Source organism: Triticum aestivum, chromosome 7D (assembly GCF_018294505.1).
Source record: "Triticum aestivum cultivar Chinese Spring chromosome 7D, IWGSC CS RefSeq v2.1, whole genome shotgun sequence".
Lineage (NCBI taxonomy): Eukaryota > Viridiplantae > Streptophyta > Magnoliopsida > Poales > Poaceae > Triticum > Triticum aestivum.
The window spans coordinates 298,029,565-298,046,006 of NC_057814.1; positions in this window are offsets into that span (position 1 = coordinate 298,029,565).

Here is a 16,442-nt window from a genome sequence, read left to right on the forward strand (position 1 = left end):
ATCATCCTTGTTTTACCGGAGTTCTTCATGGAAGGTTCACATGGTGGTTCATCAAGGATTATTTTCATTCTCCAATTATTCTTCAAGATTTCTCTCGAATTTATGATCCGTCAAGACATACTTCAAAATAAACATGGTGCTCAACGCATGTTTTGTTTTGAGGAGTTCAAGTATTCTTCATCTTGCATTCCAAAGTGCAATTCTTTCTACAATATCTTTTGAGGTGGTGTTATGTCATTTTGACAGTTTCATTCATGTTTCATGATTCACTTGTTGTCAAGAATGATATATTTAAACCCATCATTTCTTCATTGGAGTTATCTTGGGTTATATTTCACCTAAAGCCTTCCATTGGGAATATTGCTATTCGTGGTGCTTATCAATGATCCAAGTTTTTCTACTATTCTCTCGCCGAATCAAGTTTTCATCTCCGTGTTGCTCTCAAGCAATCAATTGTTTTCCGTAGTGGCATGTATTCACCTCTAAGTTTTGAGTTGTTTTCCATAAGCCCACAACAAGCTTATTCTTTTCGCTATTGAGTTTTCCAACAACTCCGTTCTATCCTTCTTTTAAGGATGCTCTCTCAAATTCACTCTAGGTACAACATGTTGTTTTCTTCTCCGTTCTTTTCATTTTATTCTTTCATTTCTACCGGAGGCATTGTTGTATTGCTTTCTTTGACACATCGTCTCGTTCTGTCAAGATCATGTTCTTTTTCGTCCTTATCCATCTATATACTTGGTAAAGGGTGGAAGGCTCGGCCTTATGCCTGGTGTTTTGTTCCAGTCTTGCCGCCCTAGTTTCCGTCATACCGGTGTTATGTTCCTTGATTTTGCGTTCCTTACGCGGTTGGGTGTTATGGGAACCCCTTGACAGTTCGCTTTGAATAAAACTCCTCCAGCAAGGACAAACCTTTGCTTTTAACATTTGCCACCTATGCCTTTTTCCCTTGGGTTCTGCAGACTCAAGGGTCATCTTTATCTTAACCCCCCGGGCCAGTGTTCCTCTGAGTGCTGGTCCAAACCGGGCGATGTCCGGCGCCCCCTGGGCAACCAGGGTCTATGCCAACCCGACGTCTTGCCCATCCGGTGTGGCCTGAGAACAAGATACGTGCGACTCCTATCGGGATTTGTCGGCACATCGGGCGGCTTTGCTGGTCTTGTTTTACCATTGTCGAAAAGTCTTGTAACCTGGATTCCGAGACTGATCGGGTCTTCCCGGGAGAAGGAATATCCTTCGTTGACCGTGAGAGCTTGTGATGGGCTAAGTTGGGACACCCCTGCAGGGTTTGAACATTCGAAAGCCGTGCCCGCGGTTATGTGGCAGATGGGAATTTGTTAATGTCCGGTTGTAGATAACTTGACACTTGACTTAATTAAAATGCATCAACCGCGTGTGTAGCTGTGATGGTCTCTTTTCGGCGGAGTCCGGGAAGTGAACACGGTTCTTGTGTTATGCTTGAACGTAAGTAGTTTCAGGATCACTTCTTGATCACTTCTAGTTCACGACCGCTGCGTTGCTTCTCTTCTCGCTCTTATTTGCGTATGTTAGCCACCATATATGCTTAGTGCTTGCTGCAGCTCCACCTCATTACCCTATCCTACCCATAAGCTTAAATAGTCTTGATCTCGCGGGTGTGAGTTTGATGAGTCCTCGTGACTCACAGATTCTACCAAAACAGTTGCAGGTGCCGACGATACCAGTGCCGGCGATGCTACCGAACTCAAGTGGGAGTTCGACGAGGACCTTGGTCGTTACTATGTTTCGTTTCCTGTTGATCAGTAGTGGAGGCCAGTTGGGACGATCGGGGACCTAGCATTTGGGGTTATCTTCTTTTTATTTGGATTTGACCGTAGTCGGTCTATGTGTGTATCTTGAATGATGTATGAATTTATTTATGTATTGTGTGAAGTGGCGATTGTAAGCCAACTCTTTATCCCATTCTTGTTCATTACATGGGATTGTGTTAAGATGACCCTTCTTGCGACAAAACCTACAATGCGGTTATGCCTCTAAGTCGTGCCTCGACACGTGAGAGATATAGCCGCATCGTGGGCACTACAGGGATGTACATGCGAGCGGAAACGATTGGGTTTTGATGCCTCACCAAATCGCACACGAGCTCATTTTGTGTGCCAGGAGGGCCTATCCCCGATGGTTCCTGGGTCGTGTGGGAAGGACCCCCTATCGCCCACACTCACTTGGCGACGGTTCCAAACGCCGTCGCGGAAAGGGGTTAAAAACAGTTTGTATAGCAGGTCTCTGCACCAGTGTGCAGATTACAATGTAATATGTAATTGCAAATCTGTTCACACCTATCAAACTAATATGTGTTCACACTTAGCAATGGGCTATAAAAGCTACCCGCTTGAAAATTACTTCACAATTCCTCTCCTCATCACCCACAAAACCCGTCTTTCTTGTCAACTCGTTCCGCCATGACCGGTAGGAGGAGTTTCGGGTGGACATATAACCAGGCAGCAAAGACCAAGGCCACGGAAGCACTAGAGAGGTCCCGCCGCGAAGCGGCAGCCGTAGCAGAGATGTCCCGGCGCGCCACGGAGCCCTTGAACTAGCTCTCACGGGCACGCGAGGGCTCTCACAAGCGCACTTGCCACGTCATCCATCGCGATGAGTTGGCATTCCTGAAGTCCTTGGCCGGCGACAACGACATTCTCACTGGCCTCATTAAGCAGCAGGAGCTAGTCGACGGCTTGATGAAGCTGGTTGAGATCAGCGATGCCTCGGTTGACAAGGTGACCGGCCTCGTCGAGCAATGCATGGGTGAAAATGCGAAGCTCCTCAAGGCACTCGCCAAGAAGGAGGAGGAGGCCGCCGGCTGGAAGATGCTGCATGAGCAAAGTAGTGCCTCGGGGATGACGCTGACAGTGGTTGTCGAGGAACTGATGGCTGACTTGAGGAAGCTCTGGATTGAGCGCGAGTAGGAGGTGGAGGAATCCGTGGCTGCTTTCAAGCAAAGTTGTGAGTTATTGAAGAAGGAGCAGGAGGATGTCGTCGCCCGGCTATCCATCGACGAGTAGAGACGATAGAGACCCAGATCGTTGTCTGTGATTTCCTTCTTCTCTTGCCCTCGTGTCTTCCGGGCTTTGCCGCATGTGGCATTTTAAATTATCCAGAATATGTAAGACAATTATTATCTGCGCCATTGTAAATTTGTCGTCGTATTATCCGTTGCCATTTTATTTGTTGTCGTATTATCCATTGCCCTATGTGGCAATTTAAATTAGGCCGGAATACGAGTTGGAAACTCGAACAAAGCAAATGCTGCCGTGCGATCACAAGCAAACACCCTCCGTCCAGGTGCTTTAATTAACGCATTAATGGAGAAGTTGTGAGCGAGGCGGACGGCAGCTGGTGCAAGGAGGTCAAAGAGTTCGCTTCTCGGTGAGCATGGGAGGCCTTGCTGCTCGGACGTGTCCCGTCGAGCCTGCGAGGTGGACAGGATGCATCCGTCCCGTCGAGCCTGCGCGACGGATTGCTCGCACGCGTCCTGTCGAGCCTGCACGGTGGACTTCTCGCACTCATCCCGTCTAATCAAACAATTGCATGCACGCCACTGAGTATGGTTAAATTTTGACACGGTTCATATAATACAACCGTTTGCGATATTAACGTGTCAGCTATTTGATTCAAAAAGGACTTCGTTGGCTATTAATGTGTGCACCTTGTCTCAAACTGGACGATTTTTTTACCACGGCATATATGTGCCATGTCACGAAACCATGCCAAGTTTCATATTTTTTGGTTGAGTTTTAGATTTACTGGGATTTAAAAACCGAGATTCTCAATGTTTCAGGACGATGAGAAGTTTGTATTTCATTCCCAGTCCTTAAATCAGACCTAAACATGCACCCAATGACACATCTATGATTTCCCACCCATTTTGCTTCATTGGAGCATGTGCTTGTAGTTCAAATTTGAATTATGGACTACATTAAATGCCTAGAAAACTTAATTAATATATACAATGGCCAAACGAACCCTGAACAGTTTCAAATTTCAGCACGACACTCCTTATTCTATGTTGCCTGTAGAAAACAAAGTTCAAGGCAAGAAGAGGCAGCGATTATCGTTTCGCCCACAAGAGGGGCATGTTTCCCTACCGGAACCACGAGGGTTGCGAGAAGCTTTGGTTTGTAAGAGGCTTGTAATATATTGTAACGCCCCGAGACCGACGCTCTAGAAGACTTCCAGATGCTCTGTGTTTTGTCGTGTGATTTGTTTGTTTGTTGCATCTCTTGCATTGCATCATGTCATCATGCAACCCTATTTAAAAACTCAACTAAATAAATTGCATGGATCTTCAATCCATTTAAATCGAGGGAAATGCACATGGTGATTTCTCTTTACAACATATAAAAATCTCCCAATATTATTAGGGAGCTATATTAAAATATTCCATTAACTTTGGAATTAACCATAACACACTTGCAAAATAATTCCATGCCTTTTCTGCTTCAAGTTTGGTATCCAAACTTTGCCCTAAATTCTTTCTTCACTTTCCGGAGCTCCACCAAAAATCTCAACATTTTGGCCACTCCTAAACCTTGTCCTAGTTCAAATCATTTGTATTTAAATCAAATGAGTTTGAATTTAAATCTTTCAACCATGGCCTTCTCTATTTTCTCGGAACAAGCACATTTTTGTGAGTCCGGGAAAATTACCCGCATGCGCAAATTCTTTCCCTAACCCTATCTTTCTTTTTCTTCTCTCTAATACTTTTCTGCTAAGAGGAAATAAGAGAGAGAGAAGAGAAGCCCAGCTGGCCACTTGGTCCTCCCAGCAGGCCGACCCATTTGCTCCTACAGGCCAAGCCCCCGCTGCTAACCCTAGCCCGATGCCCTCACCCGATCTCCTCCTCTCACTCTCGTCCTCCCACACTGCCGCCACTCACACACGCAGCGTCCGAACCCGTCGCTCGCTAGCTACTCACCCTCCTCTCGATCTCTCCCTCTCGCTTCCCCGTAGCACCGCCATCTCTCTCTGACCCCACGCTCTTACCCTCTCGTGCCCTCCCGTGCCGCTAAGAAGAGAGAACGAGCGCTCGCGCCCGATCGCCCCCGTGCTCATCCCCTGGTGCCGCTTCTGCAGCGCCTCGGTTGATCTCCACCCTCGCGCAAGCCGCTCCAGCGCTGCCACCATCGTCGGAGATGGGCTCCCGCCGCCCAGATATGCGTCTCGTCCTCGTCCACGCGGTTCCCCTCGCCGCACCTCCCCGAGCAGGAGCTCCGCCTCCCCTGCTTCGTGCCAAGGCCGACGCCGGACACTTCGTCCTTCGCCGCCCCATGGAGGCCTAAGCCGCCGACCTCGTCGGGCCTCCACCTCCGTCCCGCGCCCGCATCCATGCTCTGGATCGAGAGGAGCTCGATCCCGAGCGCCTTCTGCCCGTCCATGCCGCCCATGAGCCCCGGCGCCCCCTTTTCTCTGTTGCACGCCCATGCCATTCCCACCGCTCAAGCTTTGCCTCGCACCCTGCTGCCTTCCGTCGCTATTGGTTTGTTTGGCCATCATGGACATGTTGATGCGGACGCCAAGTATGACTACACCACGGTGATACGTGAACGACTACACGGCTACGACAAGTGTACCTCTACATCCTGGAATCGCTAAGTACCGCACCGAAACGCAAGTACAACAAGGAACCTGACTACTTCCACCACGGCCGTGTACCACTACTTCCACTACCATCGCGAGAACGACTACTTCCAGTACTATCGCGACGTGAACAACTACTTCCCACGACGACCCGTGCACGACTACTTCCTCTACATCGTACCGAACTTGATCCGTTCCGAAATGCACGCTTCGAAGGTATAACCCCGAGACGACGCCCGTGAACGAATGCATGCATGTTGTATGAGATGCTCGCGTTTGCACCGTGTTTGAATTTGTCGCTTGCACGGTCCTCCTCGGTTGCCATGCATCGACCCGTGGGATCCCGGTAATCGGATCAACCCACCATCTTTTGCATGTTCTGCACATCCACACTTTCGTTCGCACCGACATCTCGATGAGTTGTCGGATCATCGGGATGTTGCCGTGGATCCATTTCTGTTTCGCCGCCGTGGCACCCTTTCCCTTCCGCCATGGCGATAAATGTCTCATATCATGCTCATGTCAACATTTTCATAAAAATGCTTAAAATTTGCATATGTCATTCGCATCGTGATAACAACATTTGAATGTTTAAAATTGTGTTTGCATTTAAATTGCTATATGCACATGGGGATTTTCCGGACTTGTTGTTTGTTATTTCCGGCCTCATTTAAACTTGCCTAGATAGGTAGTTTTCTTATGCTTCACCCCTTGCCATGTTGATTAACATTTAATATCGTTGGGTACATAACCGAGAGTTTACTAAATAATTAAATGTGGTGTTTCTTAAATATGCAACTCGTTGCATATTGAGCTCCACTTAACTTGTAGTATTGTTTGTTGCACTTTGCCATGCTATGCATATTTAAACCGGACATGCATCATACTTGGTTGTGCATCATGCCATGTTTATGTGATGGTTGTTTACCATGATGTTTCCTTCTTTCCGATTGCGCTTCTCCTTGACAGTTTCGGTTACGTTGCGATTGTGAGGATTCGTTCGACTACGTCCGTTTGTCTTCATGGACTCGTTCTTCTTCCTTGCGGGATCTCAGGCAAGATGACCATTACCCTCGATATCACTTCTATCTTTTCTTGCTAGTTGCTTCGTTCTATCACTACGCTGCACTACCTATCACTTGTTTACCATGCCTCCCAAATTTGCCATGTCAGCCTCTATCCTTTTCACCCTTCCTAGCAAACCGTTGTTTGGCTATGTTACCGCTTTTGCTCAGCCCCTCTTATAGCGTTGCTAGTTGCAGGTGAAGATGAAGTTTGCTTCATGTTGGATCATGTTTATGTTGGGATATCACAATATCTCTTATTTAATTAATGCATCTATATACTTGGTAAAGGGTGGAAGGCTCGGCCTTATGCCTGGTGTTTTGTTCCACTCTTGCCGCCCTAGTTTCCGTCATACCGGTGTTATGTTCCTTGATTTTGCGTTCCTTACGCGGTTGGGTGATTTATGGGACCCCCTTGACAGTTCGCTTTGAATAAAACTCCTCTAGCAAGGCCCAACCTTGGATTTACCATTTGCCTACCTAAGCCTTTTTCCCTTGAGTTTCCGGAGCCCGACGGTCTTCTTTATTTAACCCCCTCCCCCCCGGGCCAGTGCTTCTTCGAGTGTTGGTCCGAACCGAGTAGACTGCGGGGCCACCTTGGGGAAACTTGAGGATTGGTTTTACTCGTAGGATATCTCATCCGGATGTGCCCTGAGAACGAGATATGTGCAGCTCCTATTGGGATTTGTCGGCACATTCGGGCGGTTTAGCTGGTCGTGTTTTACCATTGTTGAAATGTCTTGTAAACCGGGATTCCGAGACTGATCGGGTCTTCCCGGGAGAAGAAATATCCTTCGTTGACTGTGAGAGCTTATAATGGGCTAAGTTGGGACACCCCTGCAGGGTATTATCTTTCAAAAGCCGTGCCCGCGGTTATGTGGCAGATGGGAATTTGTTAATGTCCGGTTGTAGAGAACTTGACACTTGACTTAATTAAAATGCATCAACCGCGTGTGTAACCGTGATGGTCTCTTTTCGGCGGAGTCCGGGAAGTGAACACGGTTTTTGGGTTATGTTTGACGTAAGTAGGAGTTCAGGATCACTTCTTGATCATTACTGGTTGACGACCGTTCCGTTGCTTCTCTTCTCGCTCTTATTTGCGTATGTTTGCCACCATATATGCTTAGACACTGCTGCAACCTCACGACTTATCCCTCTCCTTACCCACTAAGCTTTGCTAGTCTTGATACCCATGGTAATGGGATTGCTGAGTCCTCGTGGCTCACAGATTACTACAACAATAGTTGCAGGTGTCGATGATACCAGTGCAGGTGCTGCTATCGAACTCAAGTGGAAGTTCGACGAGGACTTGATTGTTACTATGTTTCGTTTCCTGTTGATCAGTAGTGGATCCTAGTTGGGACGATCGGGGATCTAGCATTTGGGGTTGTCTTCTTTTCTTTTCGTTCCGTAGTCGGACCTATGTGTGTACTCTGGTTGATGTATGTTTAATTAATGTATTGTGTGAAGTGGCGATTGTAAGCCATCTCTTTATCCCATTCTTGTTCATTACATGGGATTGTGTGAAGATGACCCTTCTTGCGACAAAACCACAATGCGGTTATGCCTCTAAGTCGTGCCTCGACACGTGGGAGATATAGCCACATCGTGGGTGTTACAAGTTGGTAATCAGAGCCATCCCCGACTTAGGAGCCTCCTGCTTGATCGAATCGCTGACGTTGTTGAGTCTAGAACAAAAAAATGGTTTGAGTCTTAGGATTATATATATCGGAGAGTAGGATTCTTTTTACTCCTCAGTCCCTTCGGTGCTCTAGTGAGGTCTCCTGACGTAGAAGTTTTGACTCTTCTCTCCTCAAATTTCACTAAATTATTTTTTAGGATCACGTGGGTATCTTGGAATCGTTCCGATGGTTTTGTGACGAGAACATTGTTCTTGGTGCCTCCTGACATTTAGGGGTTGTGGCAGTGTCCCGGGGAGTTGAGCTCCGAGGTGCTGTCGTCACAATTTTATCGTTGCAGTTCTGGAATACCTGAGTTTTTTTCACCAACATCGAAAATCTCTTTTATGCAGTTGTTGGTGAGATTACCTCGACGCCACCCAGTACTAGGGCGGGAGTTCGGGAGTATTGCCATAAATCGTATAACGGATGCTTTTCGAAGGCTGAGGTACAGGATTTCCGGAGTTTTCTTGGTTATGTGTTGACGGATGGATACAACTGGATCTAGGGATTGTTAGTTTGGGTGAGATATATTTTGTCCCCTGTATCCCCTACACCAAATTGGATAACCAGAAAGTTTCAGGAGTTTATAGGTGGGAATTCAAGTAGCTCCTAGAATATCTTTTCAACGGATGTATGATTTGAGATTGGGGTCCAACGTCTAGTGGTTCGCTTGTCACGGTCGATTTACAGTGGTCGCGAGGCGTCTTAAAGAATCCTTGGCTATGCCGATTCGGGGACGTCTTGTTTGTCATTCGTGACGTCCGCTGTACGTCGTGCCCGTGGGGCCTCATCACGAACACTTTGGGCGAAATCTCTATCATATGTTTGTTTCCGGCTTATTTTGCGAGCCAATCCTTTGTTTTGTTTTAAGTTGTGGTATTCGAGTTGCTTCAATGTCAAGTGTTGATTCCATACCTTATTCTAGGCGGTGTTCTCATATTTCTATGGGGATACTAATCCTTCTTGATCATCGAGATTGCCATCTTAATTCTATTTCCAACCGGTGCGTTTGTCTTCGAGATGATACCATCATTCTCCCCATCCGCAAGATCAATTATAAGTTTTCTCAACGGTGTTTATTCCATATGCCCCAAGTTGCCTTTGTTTTTCCCGCCCTCCCACCCTCTTTCTTCAAGGAATCAGATTTCTTAATCATGTATCCATCTTATGGATGTGAAGTTTCTTCATTCTTTTCCATCAATGTTCTTATCTAGTGATTCTCAGGAAGATGCTCAGGAAGCTTCAAGTTTATCATTCTTCATTCTCGTATTCTTTTCCGGTGGATTCAATTGAAGCTTTCAGTGTTGATTATAGCCCTTTCATCCTTTCAAATGCTTTCTCACGCCGGTATATCTCTTAATCATTCCCCGCTTGCTATTCAATTGTTCCGGAGTGCTGAAGATATCTCTGAAGATTCGTGTTTCCACTCCGCATCAATTCTAACTATTTTGAGGTTGTTACCTCATTCAAGCCATTTAATATAACCGGTGCAATCTCCTTTTCAAGTAATCATTTCAACGGTGTTTCTTTTGAGTGGGCCCTAACCCATAGGTCTTTTTCCAGGATCTTACCTGACTCTTCTAATTCTTTTCGGAGTTATTATCAAATTCATTGCAAAGTTTGACATAAGAATGAATTATCATCAGTCAAATGTCTTTCTCCAAGATCTTTCAAATTCTTTTCATCGTTGGTTCAACCTTTCTAATTTTCATCCCGGAGTATCTCAAAAATTCATGGTGGTGTTTCTCATCTTCATTCTCAGCATTTGAAGACCGAAGAAGAGTTTCTCTTAAATCTTGTTCCATTCTCTTCAAGATTCATGGTTCTAGCTTGATGCCATCCTCTCATAATTGTTTTCGATTGTGAGAATTCTTTTCACCCATCCGGAGCAATTCAGGAGTCTTTTCAGTTTGATTCTCCGGAACCCATCATCTCAGAATTACTCATTCCACCTTTCAGCTCTCGTTCTCCAAATCTTACCGGTGCATCGCTCAAGTATTCCCTAGTCAACTCGTGATCTCTTCATTCTCTTGTATCTAAAGTTCCCCAAGTATCTTCGTTCGTTTTAAAATTCTTACCGGTGATTCATCCCGTTACTTCGTTCGTTTTCAATTCTTACGGTGGTTCGTTCAAGAGTTCTCTTCCTTTGTTATCATATAGATTCATTCGTTCTTTCCAAATCCTACCGGCGGATCGTTGAAGACTTTTCTCAAGTTTACGCTATATCTCTCTTAATCCTTTATACGAGAATAAGTAGTATGCCAAATCCGTTGCTTGTCATCAATCTAAATTGGTGAAGGATACGCATAACGTAATTCTTATTATTGTTTCATCCAAGTGGTCTAGTTTCTTCTTTCCAGAGTTGTTCATCATGTCATTTTCTTGGTTCGAGATGCTTCATCTTTTCTTTTCCGGAGTTCCAAGTTTTCCGCATTATCTCGTCGCGAAGCTCCGTATAAATCATCGCAAGGTTTCACCTTATGTTTTCAACTTCTCTTTTTTTATCATCCTTTTATTACCGGAGTTCTTCATGGAGGCTCTACATGGTGGTTCATCAAGGATTTAATTCATTCTCGAAGTGTTCTTCAAGATTCTTGTTGGAGGAGTTCAAGCATTCTTCATCTTGCATTGCGAAGTGCAATTCTCTCTATCTTATCTTTTGAGATGGTGTTATGTCATTCTTGATAATTTCCCTTCGTGTTTCATGATTCACAAGTTTTCAAGAGTGACATATTTAAATCCATCATTTTCTGTTCGTTCAAGAGATCTTTTCAACCAATCAATCTTTTTGTTGGAGTTATATTGGGTTATATTTCACCTACAACCTTCCCTAAGGAATGTAGCTATTTGTGGTGCTTATCAATGATCCAATTTTCTCCTTCTTATCTCGGTGAAGAAGTTTTTCATCTCTTTGGTGCTCTCAATCAAATCAATGGTTTCCATTAGTGGCCGGTTGTCACCTCATAGTCTTGAGATGTTTTCCATAAGTCCACTACAAGCTTACTCGTTTCGTTGTTGGTTTTCCATCAACTCTGTTATAACCTTCTTGGAAGGGTGCTTTCCAAGCTTAGTTGTGGCGGAAGTTGGCATTTTCTTCTCCATTCTGTTATTCCAATGATCTATCTTCTATTCTTTTTTCCGGAGGCATTGTGATGTTGCTCTCTTCACTCATCTTCTCGAATTGTGGATCTTGTTCTTTTCATGCTTATCCATTTAACCGGAGTGTCGTGTCCTCTTTTCAAGTTCTTCCCGTTTTGCCAAGTTTTGTTTCTCTTTTCTACTGGAGTGCTGCCTGCATTCTTTCGTTCGCATTCCTTGTTTATCTTGTTTCAACCAGAGTGGTTCCAATTCCTTCTTGTCCATTGTACTCGTCATTCATATCTTTGCAACCACCAAGGATCACATGGTGTTCCTTGTTTCTATTTTCTACCGCAGTGCTCACAATTGTGTTCAACTCCGTTGTGTTCTTTCTTTCAACTTTTTAACCTCTCAAGGATCTTAGGTTTCACTCATTTGTCGAAGAAGCAACTTAGTTTTACCTCTTCTCTTCCTCTTCCGTTTCTCTCCGGTGCCATCGTAGATCGCGGGACGAGATCCTCTTGTAGTGGAGTGTTGTAACGCCTCGAGACCGACGCTCCAGAAGACTTCCAGATGCTCTGAGTTTCGTCGTGTGATTTGTTTTGTTTGTTGCATCTCTTGCATTGCATCATGTCATCATGCAACCCTTTTTAAAAACTCAACTAAATAAATTGCATGGATCTTCGATCCATTTAAATCGAGGGAAATGCACATGGTGATTTCTCTTTACAACATATAAAAATCTCCCAATATTATTAGGGAGCTATATTCAAATATTCCATTAACTTTGGAATTAACCATAACACACTTGCAAAATAATTCCGTGCCTTTTCTGCCTCAAGTTTGGTCTAAAAACTTTGCCCTAAATTCTTTCTTCACTTTCCGGAGCTCCACCAAAAATCTCAACATTTTGGCCACTCCTAAACCTTGTCCTAGTTCAAATCATTTGTATTTAAATCAAATGAGTTTGAATTTAAATCTTTCAACCATGGCCTTTTCTATTTTCTCGGAACAAGGACATTTTTGTGAGTCCGGGAAAATTACCCGCATGCGCAAATTCTTTCCCTAACCCTATCTTTCTTTTTCTTCTCTCTAATACTTTTCTGCTAAAAGGAAATAAGAGAGAGAGAAGAGAAGCCCAGCTGGCCACTTTGTCCTCCCAGCAGGCCGACCCATTTGCTCCTAGAGGCCAGGCCCCCGCTGCTAACCCTAGCCCGATGCCCGCACCCGATCTCCTCCTCTACCTCTCGTCCTCCCACACCGCCGCCACTCACACACGCAGCGCTCGAACCCGTCGCTCGCTAGCCACTCTCCCTCCTATCGATCTCTCCCTCTCGCTTCCCCGCTGCACCGCCATCTCTCTCTGACCCCTCGCTCTCACCCTCTCGTGCCCTCCCGTGCCGCCAAGAAGACAGAAGGAGGCTCGCGCCCGAGCGCCGTTGTGCTCGTCCCCTGGCGCCGCTTCTACAGCGCCTCGGTTGATCCCCGCCCTCACACAAGCCGCTCCAGCGCCGCCACCATCGTCGGAGATGGGCTCCCGCCGCCCAGATTTGTGTCTCGTCCTCGTCCACACGGTTCCCCTCGCCGCACCTCCCCGAGCAGGAGCTCCGCCTCCCCTGCTCTGTGCCAAGGCCGACGCCGGCCACTTCGTCCTTCGCCGCCCCATGGAGGCCTAAGCCGCCGACCTCGTCGGGCCTCCACCTCTGTCCCGCGCCTGCATCCATGCTCTGGATCGAGAGGAGCTCGATCCCGAGCGCCTTCTGCCCGTCCATGCCGCCCATGAGCCCCGACGCCCCCTTTGCTCTGTTGCATGCCCATGCCATTCCCACCGCTCAAGCTTTACCTCGCACCCTGCGGCCTTCGGTCGCTATTGGTTTGTTTGGCCATCATGGACATGTTGATGCGGACGCGAAGTACGACTACACCACGGTGATACGTGAACAACTACACGGCTACGACTAGTGTACCTCTACATCCTGGACTCGCTAAGTACCACACCGAAACGCAAGTACAACAAGGAACCCAACTACTTCCACCACGGCCGTGTACCACTACTTCCACTACCATCGCAAGCACGACTACTTCCAATACCGTCGCGATGTGAACAACTACTTCCCACGACGACCCGTGAACGACTACTTCCTCTACATCGTACCGAACTTGATCCGTTCCGAAATGCACGCTTCGAAGGTATAACCCCGAGACGACGCCCGTGAACGAATGCATGTATGTTGTATGAGATGCTCGCGTTTGCACCGTGTTTGAATTTGTTGCTTGCACGGTCCTCCTCGGTTGCCATGCGTCGACCCGTGGGAAACCGGTAATCGGGATCACCCCACCATATTTTGCATGTTCTGCACATCCACACTTTTGTTCGCACCGACATGTCGATGAGTTGTGGGATCATCGGGATGTTGCCGTGGATCCATTTCCGTTTCACCGCCATGGCACCCTTTCCCTTCCGCCATGGCGACAAATGTCTCATATCATGCTCATGTCAACATTTTCATAAAATTGCTTAAAACTTGCATATGTCATTCGCATCATGATAACAACATTTAAATATTTAAAATTGTGTTTGCATTTAAATTGCTATATGCACATGGGGATTTTCCGGACTTGTTGTTTGTTATGCTTCATTTAAACTTGCCTAAATAGGTAGTTTTCTTATGCTTCACCCCTCCCCATGTTGATTAACATTTAATATCGTTGGGTACATAACCGAGAGTTAACTAAATAATTAAATGTGGTGTTTCTTCAATATGCAACTCGTTGCATATTGAGCTCCACTTAACTTGTATTATTGTTTGTTGCACTTTGCCATGCTATGCATATTTAAACCGGACATGCATCATACTTGGTTGTGCATCATGCAATGTTTATGTGATGGTTGTTTACCATGATGTTTCCTTCTTTCCGGTTGCGCTTCTCCATGATAGTTTCGGTTACGTTGTGATTGTGAGGATTTGTTCGACTACGTCCGTTTGTCTTCTTCATGGACTCGTTCTTCTTCCTTGCGGGATCTCAGGCAAGATGACCATTACCCTCGATATCACTTCTATCATTGCTTGGTAGTTGCTTCGTTCTATCGCTACGCTGCACTACCTATCACTTGTTTACCATGCCTCCCAAATTTGCCATGTCGGCCTCTAACCTTTTCACCCTTCCTAGCAAACCGTTGTTTGGCTATGTTACCACTTTTGCTCAGCCCCTCTTATAGCGTTGCTAGTTGCAGGTGAAGATGAAGTTTTCTTCATGTTGGATCATGTTTATGTTGGGATATCACAATATCTCTTATTTAATTAATGCATCTATATACTTGGTAAAGGGTGGAAGGCTCGGCCTTATGCCTGGTGTTTTGTTCCACTCTTTTCGCCCTAGTTTCCGTCATACCGGTGTTATGTTCCTTGATTTTGCGTTCCTTACGCGGTTGGGTGATTTATGGGACCCCCTTGTGTCAGGACCGGATTTTCGGGATATCAATTTCCTAGAAAATGGCCCTTGCGCTAACCAGCCCCAGGATTACTGTTAGCTGATGAGGCACCAACTTGATGCAGAAACTCCAAGCAAAATACATAATATGTAGTACAAGACCATTCTGGCCTATGAGTACAACAACTGGATTCTAGTGGTTGATGGCGGAAGCGGTTTGTGGTTCATCAGTGGCCATGGGACTCCATTTCCACAGGAACAGCTGACCAGGTTAACTCCCATCTTCGCGAGGCTGTTGTCACCATTGCGTGGGTTCCGGGGCTGACATGGCAACGCTCCTCTCCAAGCAAGAAATCTGGCCAAGACAATAGCCAGGGACAAGACAGTGAGTACTTTGAATGTACTCGCAAACATTATGAACACGGGTATAATATAACAAACGATAATCATGCTCTGAAATATTCTATTATCACAACGTCAGTCATGAAACCAAAACCCATGCTGCACGCAAGCAGGTTGTTCATATAAAACATGTATATGCAATCCGAGAATAGAAATAAAAATGCACCGATCGGGTGTCTGAAGCGACGCCTCGAAAGGACGACAACAGAAAGCATGCCTGAGTCGGGCGTCTGAGAGACACCACATAAAGGGCTTATAAGGTAAACAAATAACAAGCATGCCACAGTCGGGCGTCTGAGGGACACCACATAAAGGGCTTATAAAGTAAACAAATAACAAGCATGCCACAGTCGGGCGTCTGAGCGACACCACATAAAGGGCTTATAAAGTAAACAAATAACGAGCATGCCACAGTCGGGCGTCTGAGGGACACCACATAAAGGGCTTATAAAGTAAACAAATAACAAGCATGCCACAGTCGGGCGTCTGAGCGACACCACATAAAGGGCTTATAAAGTAAACAAATAACAAGCATGCCACAGTCGGGCGTCTAAGCGACACCACATAAAGGGCTTATAAAGTAAACAAATAACAAGCATGCCACAGTCGGGCGTCTAAGCGACACCACATAAAGGGCTCATAAAGTAAACAAATAACAAGCATGCCACAGTCGGGCGTCTGAGCAACACCACATAAAGGGCTTATAAAGTAAACAAGTAACAAGCATGCCATAGTCGGGCGTCTGAGGGACACCACATAAAGGTCTTATAAAGTAAACAAATAACAAGCATGCCACAGTCGGGCGTCTGAGCGACACCACATAAAGGGCTTATAAAGTAAACAAATAACAAGCATGCCACAGTCGGGTGTCTGAGCGACACCACATAAAGGGCTTATAAAGTAAACAAATAACAAGCATGCCACAGTCGGGCGTCTGAGCGACACCACATAAAGGGCTTATAAAGTAAACAAATAACAAGCATGCCACAGTCGGGCGTCTGAGCGACACCACATAAAGGGCTTATAAAGTAAAAAAGTAACAAGCATGCCACAGTCGGGCGTCTAAGCGACACCACATAAAGGGCTTATAAGAAAATAATCACAATGAATATCCAGGAGGTAGAACCGTCCCAGGGATACTCAATAAATCAAGTAATAAAAAGGGTTA